This window comes from Oryctolagus cuniculus, chromosome 4, assembly GCF_964237555.1.
Source record: "Oryctolagus cuniculus chromosome 4, mOryCun1.1, whole genome shotgun sequence".
NCBI classification, from domain to species: Eukaryota; Metazoa; Chordata; class Mammalia; order Lagomorpha; family Leporidae; genus Oryctolagus; species Oryctolagus cuniculus.
In genome coordinates, this window is record NC_091435.1 from 73,782,314 (window position 1) to 73,801,624 (window position 19,311).

The following is a 19,311-nucleotide window of genomic DNA, read 5'->3' on the forward strand; positions in this document are numbered from 1 at the left end:
AACCAGTATTCTGTGTTACATTGGCAACCACCTCAGGCAGTGAATGTTTACCACTTCTCTTGATTATAGCAAGAGACCACAGTGAGTGACTGTCTTACAACTTCTTGGCTTATGTAAGTACATTCTGTGATATTCACAAAACAACGAAATTGCCTAACAACACCTTTCTAAGAACACGTTCCATCCTCCCACACTGTACAGGCCTCCCTCTCTGTTGGCGCTCCACTTGGGAAAGAATACAAGAACCTGAATCACAGAGGTGCGATGGGAGGAACAGGAGTGCCACTCAGCTTTAAAATCTTCTCGGATGACAAATGTGCGAGGTCTCATATCTTTCTCATCAACTTCTTTTATGGTTGTTGAAATAACTGAGCTACTCATTCCTAAGAGTAACAAAGAGCCTAGACTCTAGAACTACTACAGTGACCAGAATCCAGTCCAGTAAATAAGTACCTAAACTTCTCTGGGTCTCTATGTCTTTGTTTGTGAAATATGGATTATAGGCACATCTGTAAGGTTACAGAGTAGTTAATTAACTGACATAGAGTACTTGTAATAGGACCTGACACACAGTTTAATAATATTATTTTACTGGAGAAATCTGAGTATTGGGTGGGCCAAGTGAGTTATCTTTCTCAACTGAAAGCCCAGAGTAGAATGGCATTTGCCTAATTTGAAATCTAGTGTTCTTTTTATGATATTATGTGACCCCTAACCTGAAGCTAATAAATGCACTTTTCATTTTGTTAGTCTGTTTCTATTTGATCTTACAGACTTAACAGGATCTTTAACTAACATTGCTGATGGGCACATTACTGAATTAATTTAAGAAATTTAGACTAACACATTTTGTTCATCATTTTTTCTTCCACTCAATAGAACAATCAACAATAACCAAAGCGAGAAAGCCAGGCATCCATTAGCTAACACTATCAAACAGGACAGAAAGCCAGCGCTATCAGCTTTGTCAGATCATGAGAACTGCCAATAGGGGAGCCAGGCCACCGAACTCACCTAAGAATTCATTTATTTATTCACAAAAAGCAGAACATGGCAGGGGGCGTTTGGGAGGAGAGAAATGAGAGTTGTCAGACTAACAGTGACAAATGGGATGCAATTGTTCTCCAAAAGCCTGGAGCCAAGGGGTCTTCCCTCGTCCCCTCCCCTTAATCCCCACCGCTTCCACTGAGCCTGCACACAGAGAAGGTGGTTAACAGAGGAAAGCCCTGTGAGTAAGCCATGACAGCCCTACATTCAGAAACTGATGTCATTTCCCTAAATACTGTTTGTAAAATGGTAATTATCTGCCAAGCAATGACAGCTGGCACTTAGCATAGACACACAGAGACAGAAAAAGGGAGAATGAGAATAAAGGGTCCCTGCGTAATTTACCAAAGGGCTGAAAGAGAGAAGGAAACATAATCAGAAAAATAAAATGATTACCAGTGTGTGATGGGGTGAAAATTGCTTTGGATAATTTTTCTTCAGAGAGCACAAGACTGAATTGGAAGAACGAAGCTAAAGCTCCGTGATGTGCACACGGGCAGAGAAGAGCTGGTGGGAAGGCAATGTGAGAAAGGATTAATGTGCCGAGAGTCCCGGGCAGTGACAAAACACCATGAAAACCTCTTGCACACCCAGCTCTCCAAAAGGAACCAGTTGGGCCACCAATACCTGATACCATCCACAGCATTATTTATCCCTGCTCATCTGGAGCCAAGGAATAATGCAGGAGTCTCTTGCCCTGTTCTCCCATTTGTTGTGATGGTCAGTTTTGTATGTCAACTTGGTTAGCCATGCAGCCCATTCAGCCAAATATGAATCCATAAGTTGGTATGAAAGTATTTTGTAGATGTGATTAGCATCTGTAATCAGTTGGCTTTACAGGCAGGAGAGTCTCCTGGACAATCTGATTGAGAGCTCTTAGGGATGGAACTGAGTTTTCACTGGGAAATGAAAATCTCCCCACAGACTGAAGCATTGGCTCTTCCCCGTGACTTTCAAAACTGTCCTTCCTGATGGCCTGCTCTATGGATTTCAGACTTCCTTCACATTGAGGGGAATCAGTCTCTCTCTGTCCCTGCACAGGCGCACACACACACACACACACACACACAGAACCAACCCTGCCGACAGTCTGTGGTATCTGTCTCAGCACTCCTAGAGAATGAATATAGTGCATTAGTAGCAAAGCAAAGGGGACTGCATTAGTAAAAGTTAGGGAAAGGATAACATTATAAAATTCTCTAAAAATTAGTTAAAAGCTCAATTTCCTTACTGCTTTTGAAATATAGCTTAACTCATTCCATACTTAACTATTTTATTGCCAATATCTACCCAGGAAGAGACCTGGATAATGAAACTGACAATTACACAGATGCACAAATGTTCCAGAAATTTCTGAGAGCACACCTTCTGTTAATTCTTGGATTCTGGTCTCTTTTTAGATACCAAATGTTTGGGAACCCTGTATAACCATTCATCCCTTCATTTGTGACTTCTTGGAATGCAACTCTTCAGTTCTGTTTTACAGGAAAAAGTAAGAATCACCACCTTGTATGTCTTCCACTTTCTGAACAAGTTAATTTAATAGAGGTCCTATAACAGAAAAAGCAATAATTTTGTCCAAGAGCTCCACGGAGAGTTTAGAGTATGACAGATTTAAAACCTGGGTTTTTCAATGGACCACACAATGATCTTTCCAAAGTACTATCTCTGTCTAGTAACACTGAGTGGGCCAGAAAAATCCTCCCAATGTTTCTTATATAAATATGGCTGTTTTCTTCAAAATATAAGAACACAGATTTGGATATATTATTCACTTTTTCTCAAGGTTTATTTTTTTCTTTATTCGAAAGGCAGAGTTATAGAGAGAGGGAGAAAAGAATTCCTGGAACAGAGCCCAGAGGTATAGGCAGTAAAAGCTAAAATTAACAAATGGGATGACTTCAAATTGGGAAGCTTTTATATGGCAAAAGAAACCATCAAGAAAGTGAAGAGACAACCAATAGAATGGGAGAAATTATTTGCAAACTATGCAATTGACAAAGGATTAATAATCAGAATCTACAAAGAGATTAAGCATCTCCACAACAACAAAACAAAACAAAAAACCCAGTTAAGAGATGGCCAAATGACTTAAACAGACATTTTTTGAAAGAAGAAATCCGGGGAAGTCCAGGGCTCCGAGTCCACACATCGGCGCTGGAAGGGGAGCAGACCTGCGTGGAGAGCGTGGGAGCCCACAGTTCGGGACATCAGCGGCAGACTCAACACACCAGCGCTGGAACGCGAGGTGAGCCGAACCTCAATAACCCGAGACACCGGCAGGCAAGCGGAGAGAGGAGACTAGAGGGAACGACCCCCGGGGGTGGGGGGGACTTCACCAAGCTAACTGGAAGAGAGAGAGAGGGAAAAAAAAAAAAGGTGACTGGTACGGACACAGGTTTCTCTCTCTCCGCTCACCTCTCAAGGGCGAGCAAGACAAAGAGCAGGCGCCATCTTGGACATACGTCATAAGCAGAGCGACCTCAGGTCTGCACCGGCCCTGAGCCTAGCAGTAAAACCTGACTCTGGGTGGGGCGAATTAACAGGAGATTAGGACTTAGTAAATTTATGGTGCTACTGAACTGAGACTGTGAAAAAAGAGACGGTGGGGGAGAGAACTCACGGAATTCATGTGAGCACTCTCCAGAGACGCTACAATTCCGTAACTTTGGCAACCCAGTGGGAGACTGAAGGAGAATTTGAGCCCACTCTAAGGGCCGAACAGATTCCCTGTGTGGTCCTTGGGAAAGAGCTTCTGATCTCTGGCTCCTGTGGGTATATCATTTGCCTGCTAACTACCTCCAACTTTGTTCAGCTGTGCAGAATAACTTCCCTGTTGAATCAAAAAAAAAAAAGAGAGAGAGAGAGAGAGAGAGAGAGAGGTTTACCACGCCTAACCTGGGAGTGTCACCTTTGGCACACCAAACAGAGCTCTCAGGCCACACCCATCTCAAGCCCTAAGGCTCCATCAAAAACAGATAGTCCACTTAATCTAGAGTCATAGTATAACAAGAAAAAGCACCACAGTGAAGAAACCAAATATCTCCAATATGACAAATAACAAACGCAAAAACCAAGGTAATAAAAACAAGGAAGTCACCATGAAGCCCTCAAATGAAAAAGACACCCCAATTCAAGATTATGAGGATGATGACATAGAAGAAATGCAAGAAGCAGATCTCAAAAAATTGATAAGAACATTAAGAAGTTCTCAAAAACAAATTCTTGAACTACAGAAATCCTTCATGGACAAGATAGAAAATCTCTCTCGTGAAAATGAAATATTAAGGAGGAATCAAAATGAAACGAAACAACTAGTACAACAGGAAACTGGGATAGTGACTGAAGTGAAGAATTCAATAGATCAAATGAAAAACACAATAGAGAGCCTTACAAACAGAATGGGAGAAGCAGAAGAGAGAATATCGGACTTAGAAGACAGAGAACAGGAAAGGATACAGTCAGACCAAAGAAAAGAAGAGGAAATTAGGAATCTAAAACATATTGTCGGGAATCTTCAGGATACTATTAAAAAACCCAACATTCGGGTTCTAGGAGTTCCTGAAGGCATGGAGAGGGAGAAAGGATTAGAAGGCCTTTTTAGTGAGATATTAGCAGAAAATTTCCCAGGTTTGGAGAAGGACAGAGAAATCCTAGTACAGGAAGCTCACAGAACCCCTAATAAACACGACCAAAAGAGACCCTCACCACGGCACGTTGTAATTAAACTCTCCATAGTGAAACATAAAGAAAAGATCCTAAAATGTGCAAGAGAGAAACGTCAGATTACTCTCAGAGGATCTCCAATCAGACTCACAGCTGACTTCTCATCAGAAACTCTACAAGCTAGGAGGGAATGGCAAGATATAGCCCAGGTACTAAGAGAGAACAACTGCCAGCCCAGAATATTATATCCTGCAAAGCTATCATTTGTGAATGAAGGTGAAATAAAGACTTTTCATAGCAAACAGAAATTGAAAGAATTTGTTGCCACTCGTCCAGCCCTGCAAAAGATGCTTAAAGATGTGTTACACACAGAAACAAAGAAACACGGTCATCAATATGAAAGAAGGTAAAGGAAGGAAACCAAGGAAGGAAAGCTCACAGCAAAAGATCACAGGGAATTCAAAGCATATATTAGAACTTATCTTTGGCAAATGGCAGGGCAAAGTTACCACTTATCATTAGTCACATTGAACGTGAATGGCCTGAACTGTCCAGTTAAAAGACACCGTTTGGCTGATTGGGTTAAAAAACAAAACCCATCTATTTGCTGCTTACAAGAAACACATCTTTCCAACAAAGATCCATACAGACTGAAAGTGAAAGGCTGGAAAAAGATATACCATGCCAACAGAAATGAAAAAAGAGCAGGCGTAGCCATCTTAATATCAGACACCATAAACTTTACCACAAAAACCATTAAGAGAGACAAAGAGGGACACTACATAATGATTAAGGGATCAATTCAACAGGAAGATATAACAATTATCAATGTATATGCACCTAACTACAGGGCACCGGTTTATCTAAAAGATTTGTTAACGGACTTAAAGGGAGACTTAGACCCCAATACAATAGTACTGGGGGACTTCAATACTCCACTCTCAGAAATAGACAGATCAATAGGACAGAAGATCAACAAGGATACAGTAGATTTAAACGACACTATAGCCCAAATGGATCTAACAGATATATACAGAACTTTCAATCCTACAGCTAAAGATTATACATTCTTCTCAGCAGTAAATGGAACCTTCTCTAGGATTGACCACATACTAGGCCATAAAGCAAGTCTCAGCAAATTCAAAAGAATTAGAATCATACCATGCAGCTTCTCAGACCATAAAGGAATGAAGTTGGAAATGAACAACTCAGGAATCCCTAGAGCATACGCAAACACATGGAGATTGAACAACATGCTCCTGAATGAACAATGGGTCATAGAAGAAATCAAAAGAGAAATCAAAAACTTTCTGGAAGTAAATGAGGATAACAGCACAACATACCAAAACTTATGGGACGCAGCAAAAGCAGTGTTAAGAGGAAAGTTTATATCAATAGGTGCCTACATCAAGAAATTGGAAAGGCACCAAATAGATGAGCTTTCTATTCACCTCAAGGATCTAGAAAACCTACAGCAAACCAGACCCAAATCTAGTAGGAGAAGAGAAATAATTAAAATCAGAGAAGAAATCAACAGGATTGAATCAAGAAAAACATTACAAAAAATCAGCCAAACGAGGAGATGGTTTTTTGAAAAAATAAACAAAATTGACACCCCATTGGCCCAACTAACTAAAAAAAGAAGAGAAAAGACCCAAATCAATAAAATCAGAGATGAAAAAGGAAATGTAACAACAGACACCACAGAAATAAAAAGAAACATCAGAAATTACTACAAGGACTTGTATGCCAGCAAACAGGGAAACCTATCAGAAATGGATAGATTCCTGGACACATGCAACCTACCTAAATTGAACCAGGAAGACATCGAAAACCTAAACAGACCCATAACTGAGACAGAAATTGAAACAGTAATAAAGGCCCTCCCAACAAAGAAAAGCCCAGGACCAGATGGATTCACTGCTGAATTCTACCAGACATTTAAAGAAGAACTAACTCCAATTCTTCTCAAACTATTCAGAACAATTGAAGAAGAGGGAATCCTCCCAAATTCTTTCTATGAAGCCAGCATCACCTTAATTCCTAAGCCAGAGAAAGATGCAGCACTGAAAGAGAATTACAGACCAATATCCCTGATGAACATAGATGCAAAAATCCTCAATAAAATTCTGGCCAATAGAATGCAACAACACATCAGAAAGATCATCCACCCAGACCAAGTGGGATTTATCCCTGGTATGCAGGGATGGTTTAATGTGTGCAAGACAATCAATGTGATACACCACATTAACAGACTGCAGAAGAAAAACCATATGATTCTCTCAATAGATGCCGAGAAAGCATTTGATAAAATACAACACCCGTTCATGATGAAAACTCTAAGCAAACTGGGTTTGGAAGGAACATTCCTCAATACAATCAAAGCAATCTATGAAAAACCCACAGCCAACATCCTATTGAATGGGGAAAAGTTGGAAGCATTTCCACTGAGATCTGGGACCAGACAGGGATGTCCACTCTCACCACTGCTATTCAATATAGTTCTGGAGGTTCTAGCCAGAGCTATTAGGCAAGAAAAAGAAATTAAAGGGATACAAATTGGGAAGGAAGAACTCAAACTATCCCTCTTTGCAGATGACATGATTCTTTATTTAGGGGACCCAAAAAACTCTACCAAGAGACTATTGGAACTCATAGAAGAGTTTGGCAAAGTAGCAGGGTATAAAATCAATGCACAAAAATCAACAGCCTTTGTATACACAGACAATGCCATGGCTGAGGAAGAAATTCTAAGATCAATCCCATTCACAATAGCTACAAAAACAATCAAATACCTTGGAATAAACTTAACCAAGGACGTTAAAGATCTCTACGATGAAAATTACAAAACCTTAAAGAAAGAAATAGAAGAGGATACCAAGAAATGGAAAAATCTTCCATGCTCATGGATTGGAAGAATCAATATCATCAAAATGTCCATTCTCCCAAAAGCAATTTATAGATTCAATGCAATACCAATCAAGATACCGAAGACCTTCTTCTCAGATCTGGAAAAATTGGTGCTGAAATTTATATGGAGGCACAAGAGACCTCGAATAGCTAAAGCAATCTTGTACAACAAAAACAAAGCCGGAGGCATCACAATACCAGGTTTCAGGACATACTACAGGGCAGTTGTAATCAAAACAGCATGGTACTGGTACAGAAACAGAAGGATAGACCAATGGAACAGAATTGAAATACCAGAAATCAACCCAAACATCTACAGCCAACTTATATTTGATCAAGGATCTAAAACTAATTCCTTGAGCAAGGACAGTCTATTCAATAAATGGTGCTGGGAAAATTGGATTTCCACGTGCAGAATCATGAAGCAAGACCCCTACCTTACACCTTACACAAAAATCCACTCCACATGGATTAAAGACCTAAATCTACGACCTGACACCATCAAGTTACTAGAGAACATTGGAGAAACCCTTCAAGATATTGGCACAGGCAAAGAGTTTCTGGAAAAGACCCGGGAGGCACAGGCAGTCAAAGCCAAAATTAACTATTGGGATTGCATCAAATTGAGAAGTTTCTGTACTGCAAAAGAAACAGGAGAGTGAAGAGACAACCGTCAGAATGGGAAAAAATATTTGCAAACTATGCAACAGATAAAGGGTTAATAACCAGAATCTACAAAGAGATCAAGAAACTCCACAAAAACAAAACCAACAACCCAATTAAGAGATGGGCCAAGGACCTCAATAGACATTTTTCAAAAGAGGAAATCCAAATGGCCAACAGGCACATGAAAAAATGTTCAAGGTCATTAGCAATCAGAGAAATGCAAATCAAAACCACAATGAGGTTCCACCTCACCCCGGTTAGAATGGCTCACATTCAGAAATCTACCAACAACAGATGCTGGCGAGGATGTGGGGAAAAAGGGACACTAACCCACTGTTGGTGGGAATGCAAACTGGTCAAGCCACTATGGAAATCAGTCTGGAGATTCCTCAGAAACCTGAAGATAACCCTACCGTTCGACCCAGCCATCCCACTCCTTGGAATTTACCCAAAGGAATTTAAATTGGCAAACAAAAAAGCGGTCTGCACCCTAATGTTTATTGCAGCTCAATTCACAATAGCTAAGACCTGGAACCAACCTAAATGCCCATCAACGGTAGACTGGATAAAGAAATTATGGGATATGTACTCTTTAGAATACTATACTGCAGTAAGAAACAACGAAATCCAGTCATTTGCAACAAAATGGAGGAATCTGGAACACATCATGCTGAGTGAAGTAAGCCAGTCCCAAAGGGACAAATACCATATGTTCTCCCTGATCGGTGACAACTGACTGAACACCAAAAAGGAAACTTGTTGAAGTGAAAGGGACACTATGGGAAACGGTGACTTGATCAGCATAGCCCTGACTGTTAATGAACAACTTAATACATTATCCCTCTTAGTAGTTTTTTTGTCTGTTCTACTTAATATGACTGATTTAATTCTGTAATTAATACACAGTTATTCTTAAGTGTTGAAATTTAACTGAAATGTGATCCCTGTTAAACATAAGAGTAGGAATAAGAGAGGGAAGAGATATATAATTTGGGACATGCTCAAGCTGACTTGCCCCAAATGGTAGAGTTAGAAACATACCAGGGGACTCCAATTTAATCCCATCAAGGTGGCATGTACCAATGCCATCTCACTAGTCCAAGTGATCAATTTCAGTTCGCAATTGATCATAATGAAAGGACTAAGAGTCAAAGGGAGCACATAAGCAAGTCTAGTACCTGCTAACACTAACCGATAGAATAAATAAAGGGGAGAGTGATCCAACATGGGAAGTGAGATACTCAGCAGACTCATAGAATGGCAGATGCCCTAAATAGCACTCTGGCCTCAGAATCAGCCCTAAAGGCATTCAGAGCTGGCTGAAAAGCCCATGAGAGTATTTCAGGCATGGAAATCCAAGACACTCTGGCAAAAGATCTCTGTGAGTGAGATCTCAGTGGAAAGAACAGGTCTTCAAAGAAGGAGGTACCTTTCTCTGAAGGGAGGAGAGAACCTCCACTTTGACTATGACCTTGTCTAAACAAGATAAGAGTCGGAGAACTCAAGGGGCTTCCATAGCCTTGGAAACTCATGACTGGAGCATAGGGAGATTACTGATGCCATAGACAGGAGTGTCAATTGGTAAAGTCAACAACAGGAGTCACTGTGCACTTACTCCTCATGTAGGATCTCTGTCCTTAATGTGCTGTGCATTGAGATTTAATGCTATAATGAGTACTCAAATAATATATTTCACTTTGTGTTTCTATGGGGGCGCAAACTGTTGAAATCTTTACTTAATGCATACTAAACTGATCCTCTGTAAAAAAAAAAAAAAAGAAAAGAAAAGAAAAGAAAAGAAACTATCAACTCCCAACTTGACTCTCACTGGGATTAAACATGACAATAGGTCTGATCTGATTTCATCATCATTAAAAAAAATCATCTATTATTTTTCACTTTATGTTTCTGTGTGGGAGCAAACTGTTGAAATCCTTACTTAATGTATAGTAAGCTGATCTTCTGTATATTAAGATAATCGAAAATGAATCTTGATGTGAATGGAAGGGGAGAGGGAGTGGGAAAGGGGAGGGTTGTGGGTGGGAGGGACGGTATGGGGGGGAAGCCATAGTAATCCATTATTCGTACTTTGGAAACGTATATTCATTAAATAAAAGTTAAAAAAAAAAATAAAGAGACCTTTTAACAAAAAAAAAATTTGCAAAAATTTTGAAATGGTAATTTAGAAGGAAAATAAAATATTTCAGTGACCTATAAAAAAAAAAAAAAAAAAAAGAAGAAATCCAAATGGCCAACAGACACATGAAAAAATGTTCAGGATCTCTGGCTGTCAAGGAAATGCAAATCAAAACTACAGTGAGGTTTCATCTCACTCCAGTTAGAATGGCTCTTATACAGAAATCAACAAACAACAAATGCTGGTGAGGATGTGGGGAAAAAGGTAGCCTAATCCACTATTGGTGGGAATGTAAACTGGTTAAGCCACTATGGAAGACAGTTTGGAGATATCTCCAAAATGTCAATATAGCCCTATCACATGACCTAGCCATTCCACTCCTGGAATTTTACCCAAGGGAAATGAAATCAATAAACCAAAGAGCTATCTGCACCTCCATGTTTATTGCAGCTCAATTCATAATATCTAAGAGATGCAATCAACATAAATGCCCATCAACCAAAGACTAGATAAAGAAATTATGGGGTATGTACACTATGGAATACAACACAGCAGTAAAAAAAAAAAAAAAAAAGCAATCTGGTCATTAGCAACAAAATGAACCAATTTGGAAAACTTCATACTTAGTGAAATAAGCCAGTCCTAAAGTGACAAATACCGTATGTTTTCCTTGATCTGTGAAAACTAGCAGTGCACCTAAAATAAAAGCTGTGGAAGTGAAATTGACACTTTGAGAAACAATGATTTGAACAGCCCTCATCTTGACTGTCAAGGAACAGTCTTTTATTTTTATTTTTTATTTTTTCTTTCTTTTCTTTTCTATTCTTCATATTACATGAGGAACTCTTTACTTGATGCCTAGTAATAATAATAGAATTAAAAAGGAAGCAAAGTCCAATATGGGAAGCAGTCCACACAGTGGACTCCCAGAATGAAATTTGCTTTAAATAACACTCTGACCTCAGAATCAACCCATAAGGATACCCGGTCTGGCTGAAAGGCCTGTGAGAACATTTCAGGCATGGAAAGCCAAGACTCTGCAGCAAAAGGATATCCTTCATGGAGGATCTCTGTGAGACCTCAGTGGAAAAAAAGGGTCATCAAAGAAGGATATATTCTTCTCTGAAGGGAGGAGAGAACTTCCACATTGTTTATGGTCATGTCCAAATACTGATGGAGTCTATGGTCATAAAAGGCTTCCATAGCCTTGGCAGCCCATGGCAAGAGCCTCAGGTGATCATTGATGCCATAAATAAGAATGCTAATTGTTAAAGGAATAACAGGAATCACTGTGCACTTACTTCCCATGTAGGACCTCTGTCCCTAATGAGTTGTATGATGAGAGTCGACTGCAAATTTTCCCAAGTTATGCTCTGTATGTTCTGTGTTTGCATGGGTGTAAACTGTTGAAATCTATGCTTAACATGGAGTTGGTCCTCTGTATATAAAATCAAACTAAAAATGAACCATAATGAAGAAGGAGATGGGAGAGGGAGAGGGAGAGGGAGAGGGAGAGGGAGAGGGAGAGGGAGAGGGAGAGGGAGAGGGAGAGGGAGAGGGAGAGGGAGAGGGAGAGGGAGAGGGAGAGCGAAGTGGAGTGGGAGGGTGGGTATGGGGGAAAGAACCACTATATTCCTAAAGTTTTATCTATGAAAAAAAATGCATTCATTAAACAAAACTTAAAAATTTTAAAAAATAAAAAACTCTTTACTTGACAGTTAAAGACTCTTGACAGTCAATTGAAAATGGATCTCAGTCAAGGGTGAGAGGGGGAATAAGAGAGGGAGGAGGAAGTTTCTAGCTGTAAAGCTGTAAAATGCCATCATCATTGTTAAAGTGATCATATTAAATGTTACAGTGAACATATAAATAGGATTAACTGTTAAAGAGACCATATAAATAGCATCAAGTGTCTGGAAATAACAATAGATAGAATTAAAAGGAAGGGAATGTCCAACATGGGAAGCAGTTCACACAGCAGACTCATTGAACAACAATTTCTTTAAGTAACACTCTGACCTCAGAATCAGCCCTTAAGGCAATCAGATGTGGTTGAAAAGCCCATGAGAACATTTCAGGCATGGAAAGCCCAGACACTGTGGCAAAAATACCCTACGTGAAGGATCTCTGTGAATGATACTCCAGTGGAAAGAAGGAGCCATGAAGGAAGGATGTGCTTTTCTCTGAAGGGAGGAGAGAATTTCTACTTTGCTTATGGCCCTGTCTAAATACTGACGGAGTTTGTGGTCACAAAAGGCTTCCACAACCTTGGCAGCTCATGGCAAGAGCCTTGGGTTATCACTGAGGTCATGAATAAGAGTGTTGATCGTTAAATTAATAACAGAAGTCACTGCGCACTTACTCCCCATGTAGGACCTCTGTCCTTGATGACTTGCACTATGAAAATTAACTGCAAAACTTATTCTAAAACAGTACTTTTTCACTGTGTGTGTGTATGTGTGCAAACTGTTGAAGTCTTTACTTAGTGCTGAGTTGTTCTTCTGCATATAGTTAACTGGGTATGAATCTTGAAGAATGGAATGGGAGAGGGAGTGGGTGGTGGGATGGCAGTGGGGGAGGGAGGGTAGGTATGGGGGGAAGAACCACTGTATTCTTGGAGTTGAACCTATGAAAATTGTATTCATTAAATAAAAGCTTTAAAAAATAAAAATAATTAGAGAGAGGGAGAGATCTTCCCTTTGTTGGTTCATTACCCAAATGGCCCAATGGTCAGGATTGGGCCACACATAAACCCCAGGAGCTTCATCTGGGTCTCCCAAACAGGTGGGCCATCTTGTGCTGCTTTCCCAGGTACATTTGCTGTGAGTTGGATGAGACATGGAGCAGCTGCAACTTGAAGGTATGCCTACATGGGATGCTGCTGCTGCAGGCGACAGCTTAACTTGTGCCACAAGACCAGTCTCAGTCAGTCATCTTTTCTACACAGGAGCTTATTTGTTCATAAAATAAGGGGGAAACCATGTTAAGATGTGATTATGACACTCCAAACTAACAAAATAAGTATCAGTATGGTAGAAATGTCCATGTTCAAGGCCAACTATCATCAGTTTCTGCATACATAATAGCAGAAAGGTCATTTGGTAGACCTTTGTTTCCTCATTTCTAAAAGAGAAATGAAGTGAGCTCTCTTTCAGTGAGACTGCATAGGGATGAAATAAGAACACGTGTGGGAACATATCATAAGTTATAAGTGGTTGAAATAAGAGGAAGGTAAAGAAACAATGTAACGTTTTAGAATCCCGCAACCTCCACTTCTGTCCCACACTGGTGAGGATAAACATTGTTAGATGTCCATTTGGGTTACACCTGACTTGGTGAGTCAAGGTACACCTGCACAGGTGCATAAGTTTATTACATTTTTACAGGCTTCATATTCTTGACTGGCATGAAAATTATGTACATCAAAACTGTACCAGGCCCTAGTAGATAACAGATAAATTACTTGGCTCTGTCATGAGTGTCTAAGCACTTAGCACTTACTTTTATTGCTTGTTCATCTGCTTCTACTGTAAACACTTATGAAGGCAAAGACTATTTTGGTCCCCCCTAAATTACCAGCATCTATCATCTTTTAAAATTTAATTTACAAGAAAAAAATATATATAGTATACAATGTTTTGAAATAGATGCAATGAATGGATATTTGAATATGACAGTCTTGTTCAATTTTTAATTTCCAAAAAGTTTCAGATTAAGAAAAAATTGACTGAAGGTATCATTAAAGTGTAATAAATATAACATACATTTAAGCTTGGTCCATTAATGAAAACAAGTGACTATTACAAGTAAAAATGTGTAAGCCCTTAGAAGTTTATTTACTACTGGCCTATTAATTTACATAATTCCCCCATGTCTAGTAGAATCCATTGATTATAAAGTAATTTACAGACATCAACTTTCCAGGCTGTGAAGGCTTTTGAAATTATAAGGAAGAGACAGTGTGCCGAAATTGTGTGGTATAAAGCTGTCACCGTCTGAAATACAGTTATAGATTTCAGAATGTAAATGGCTGTCATCACAACAAGATTACAAGTTTCATGGGCTTGAAGAAACTTAGCTTATTTAAGACTGAATCAATGCCTTCGCAGCTAAAGTCAGTTAAACCACTTCAGAATCTGAAAGAATATGCTCATTAAATTTATAGAGCAAGATTTCAAATTGTCATGTGTTTTCCCAGAGCTGATATCACAGGCTATTCGAAGAACTTTTGAAGTTCCATTTTTGCAATTTTCTGCCATATTCATACTCCACCTCCACTAAGGGAGTATGTCAAAGTTTGTGGGCAAATGAATGGTAAAAGATAATTGTATTTTGGTGCAAAGCATTTTAAAATTTATTTTTTATTTGAAAAGGAGAGAGAGAGTTCTCATTTACTGGTTCACTCTTCAAATGTTTACAACAGCCAGGGCTGGGTTGGGCTGAAGCCAGGAACCCGGAACTCAATCTGGGTCTCCCGTATGGTTGGCAGGCACCCAACTAATTGACCAATCACCTGCTGCATCACACGCTGAATTAAGAGGAGTCTGGAATTGGGGGTGTAGCTTGGATAGAACCCAGGCTCTTCGAAAAGGGGTAAGTGCATTCCAGGTGGCATTTTAACAGCTGTACCAAATGCCTGTCCTGTTACTAAGCATTTTTGAAACCCATACATAGTTTTAAGGAATATATAATTTTCATGAACTTTTTGGAGAGCTTTCATACTACATGTATTTTCTTTTAAATATATGCTTTTTAATTATGTTTATTTTGGTACAAAATTATGACTGCTGCACACTATTTGTCACAAATAAACATGAAAGATTTGCAAAAAGAAAATAAAATTATCACTACCACTTAGATTCTGTTGAAATCCAAGAGTCTTAAGACTATGCTGTATCTGTTTTTTTAAGATGAAATTACCGAGTGTTTATAAAAATATTAAAGTATACTAGTACATGGTATAATCAAATGGTTGAAGAGATATGACAGTAACTTTCTCACTATATGATTCAGTGTCATATCATGTGGTACAAGTATCATCTTAAAGTGTTTTTCATATCATCTCAGGAAAAGCTGGAGTAACACATTAAGTGTTTGGAATTTTTAATTTTTAATTTACTTATTTATTTGAAAGAGAGAGAGCAAGCATACTTCCATCCCTTGATTCATTCCCCAAATGCCGGTAATGCCTGAGGATGGGCCTTTCCAGAACAGAGAGTCTGGAACTCAATCCAGGTCTCCCACTGTGTGCCAGGAACCCAATTACCTGACCCATCATGGTTTCCTCATAGAGACTGTATTAGCAGGAAACCTGAGTCAGGAGCTGAAGGCTGGGATGGAACCAAAGTACTCTGGTATAAGAGGCAAGTGTCTTAACCAGTGTTTTAACTGGCTAGGCTAAAGCCCTGCACAAGTGTGTAAAAGTTTTTATGTTGAAGGATATATTTAACACAAACATATTATGTTGAATGTACAGGATTTAAAATGCACAAATACACAGATTTTTATGCCCAAAGAAAAATGAACATTAATGAATGGTATAAATCAGTTTAGAAGAAAAAATCATGTGTGAGCAGAAAGAATCTTAAAGGCTATTTGTTTTATTATTATTCATTTTAAAGGATTTATTTATTTTGAAAGTCAGAGTTATAGACAGAGATAGAGAGAAAGATCATTCCTCTGCCGGTGAACACTCCCCAGACAGCCACAATTGCCAGCATTTGGCCAGGCTAAAGCCAGGAGCTTGGAACTTCATTCAGGTCTCCCCCATGGGTGGCAGGGTCTGAAGCACTTAGGCCATCTTGCACAGCTTCTCCCAGGAAATTAGCAGGGAGCTGGATTTCGTGGAGCAGATAGGGACTCCAACCAGTGCCCATATGGGCACCCAAAATTCTGTTGTCTAACTGATATTAACAGAGCTAAGAAGTGTCCCAAGCAGTGTTATCATTGATGGTCCAGTTTAGTTTACTAAATCAAAAGGATCTGTTTTACCCATTTATGATGATAAAAGTTAATTTGATATGAATTTATACCTTTGTTACTATCTAGTAGGACAATTCTTGAAACATAGGCCTTACTGAGGATACAACAATTTTAAAAATAGTTTAGTATAATATATGTCTTATTTATGACTTAAGAAGAATATGCTAGCTGATTATTCTAGATGAGAAAGATACAGGTACAAAATTTTTAAATGATTTTTTGAACTTCCTGATGATTGATGGCATGCACATAGATTAGTAGTAACTTTTTCCATCCTTGGAAACAATTAAGTCTCTCTTTGGGATATCTGCATCCCATAATGGAGTGCCTGGTCAAGTCCTGGCTACTCTGCTTCCAACCCAGCATCCTGATAATGCACAGTCTGGGAGGCAGCAAGTGATCACTCAATACTAGGGTTCCTGCCACCCAAGTGGGAGACTTGAACTGGATTCTGGACTCCTGGCTTCAGCCTGTCCAATCCCCGGCTGTTGTGGGCAACTGGGGAGTGAACCAGTAGATGGGAGCTCCCTCTCCACCTATCTTTGTCTCTTTGTGTGCCTCTCTGCATGTCAAATAAAACAAAAATAAAAACTGAAGCATTAAGTTTCATCTAGCTTATTGTATTAATCTATGTTCTAGCTTTTCTATTTACTTTAAAATTAAAGCATTTTGTGTCATCCATCTTACTGTGCTAATCTATTTCCTAACTTTATTTCACATCTGAAATACATATTTCCTATTATTCCTGTTTGCCATGTCCAGTGGAAGAGATAGGAGAAATATTGAAGTCCATATATTTAAATAAATGTGAAAAACACTGTGATACAAAAAATAAAATTAACTGACAATACTTCCCTGAATCCTGTTTGGATGTGTCTTATACATCAATCATAAGCATAATTTTCCTTTGTCTTGTTGACTTATAATGATCTACTCCCTCAATAGCTGTAGATTTAGACTATTTAAAACAGTTTAATCTACTTGACAATAAATACTCTCAACCAATAGGCAATCAAACTATGACAGGAAAGGAAGAACAGAGTTAATTTATAGGAGCCCTTGTATACAGCTCCAATGAGAGTGACACAAGACAAGGAGGGCTACTACGGAGTTTGTACAGGAAAGTGACATACACAAGGTTCTCAACATAAAGCAAACAAAGAGGACATTTGTTTATTAAATATCTACTCTGTCAGGAACTCTTTAAAAACAGTCTTACTTATTCTTACTGGTGTGGATATTATCCTCTTTTTACAAGAAAAGGCAAGTGAATCTCAACCAGCTAAAGTAGTATCTAAGTTCACAAAATACATGGCTGTGACTATGCTTATTTAGTTTTATGCCAATCAAAAGTATAACAATGCCTAATACAAAAAGGCCAATTATCTTGCCTTTGGAAACCTATTGTCTGACCTTAGTGAGGAATCCACTTACCTTACTTTACTGAACCTAGCAAATCAGAAAGTTATAAAGCTTCAGCAAACTTATTATAAAGTCTGTGACTCTGAAGACTGACTTACAACACTTAGTATCATTACAGATTTATGTCATTCATGATAGTATGAAGAAGCAAAAAATCTGAATCTAATAAGACTATGAAGAAGAATAGAATAATATTGAAGGAACAAAGACACACTTCTACTACCTAAACTAAGACAAAACATCCAACAAAGAAAATAGCTCCCTCTTTTATAAAAAGCTCATCAATTAGGATTTTATTGACAATTATACCAGGGGATGCAGAGACTAAAGGCATATGTGTGAAGTAAAACAGGGTTTAGTACATGCTGGAACATCTCACATCTCTGTCCTAATGCACCAAAACTGAAAAAGAATAGCTACAAGTTTGACTAAATTAATTTTATCTTCATAATCACTAATTTATTTCCATGTTAAAGGATTCACAATATTGTCTTTAATATTCATATTAAGCTTTACTGATTGTAGTTTAAGTCCAACTTACTCAATATTCAGTGACTATGGGAATAACTGATCCCTTCTTTCATTTACAGTATCTCTTTCCTATGTGTAAGTCATTACCCTCTGCTATCTTTTCTCCTGTCTGAATTTGCCCCCCCCCCTTTTTTTTTGATAGGCAGAGTGGACAGTGAGAGAGAGAGAGAGAGAGAGAAAGGTCTTCCTTTGCCGTTGGGTCACCCTCCAATGGCTGCCGCAGCCGGCGTGCTGCGGCCGGCGCACCGCACAGATTCGAAGGCAGGAGCCAGGTGCTTTTCCTGGTCTCCCATGGGGTGCAGGGCCCAAGCACTTGGGCCATCCTCCACTGCACTCCTGGGGCATAGCAGAGAGCTGGCCTGTAAGAGGGGCAACCGGGACAGAATCCGGGGCCACGACCGGGACTAGAACCCGGTGTGCCGGCACTGCAAGGCGGAGGATTAGCCTAGTGAGCCGTGGTGCCGGCCTGTCCAGTTCTCTTAATGTTTCCTTATAGATCTCGTTTTTCAAGGCTTTTATCATTTTTGTTGCTCTCTCTTCTGAACTCAAACTTACCTATGATTCTCTTTCAACTGAGGAACAAATACTGAACACAGTTATTCAACTGAGTCCTAAAGAGTGCAGGTAAAGCCAAGTCATTACCTCTTACTTATTCCATGTTCTCTGTGTTAAAATGCCCCAAAGAGTTATCTGGGATTTTTATATGGTATCATCAAGTTGTTGACTTACACTCAATTTATCACTCATTATACCTCTACCTGTAGCACTTACACCTCCATCTCCACGGAACAACTGTGTGTGCTGTTTACATTTGTTTTTATTGAATCTTATTCTATTGATTTCAGCACCGCGTCCTATTTATCAAGATGGTTGTTTGCAAAACTAAACACCAATTTTCCTTCAATACCACATGATCCTCAACTTTATAACTGTGCAAATGATTAGCAAAT

General features: G+C 39.1%; 2 long non-coding RNA genes across 3 annotated transcripts in view; both read right to left on the reverse strand.

Annotated features, from left to right (window-relative positions):
• The window catches only part of LOC138849286 (uncharacterized), a 391,413-nt gene that overhangs the window by 230,439 nt on the left and 141,663 nt on the right, over positions 1–19,311 (reverse strand). The gene's annotated exons all lie outside the window — the stretch shown is intronic.
• LOC127493979 (uncharacterized) overlaps positions 1–19,311 on the reverse strand; it is a 143,535-nt gene that overhangs the window by 53,169 nt on the left and 71,055 nt on the right. The gene's annotated exons all lie outside the window — the stretch shown is intronic.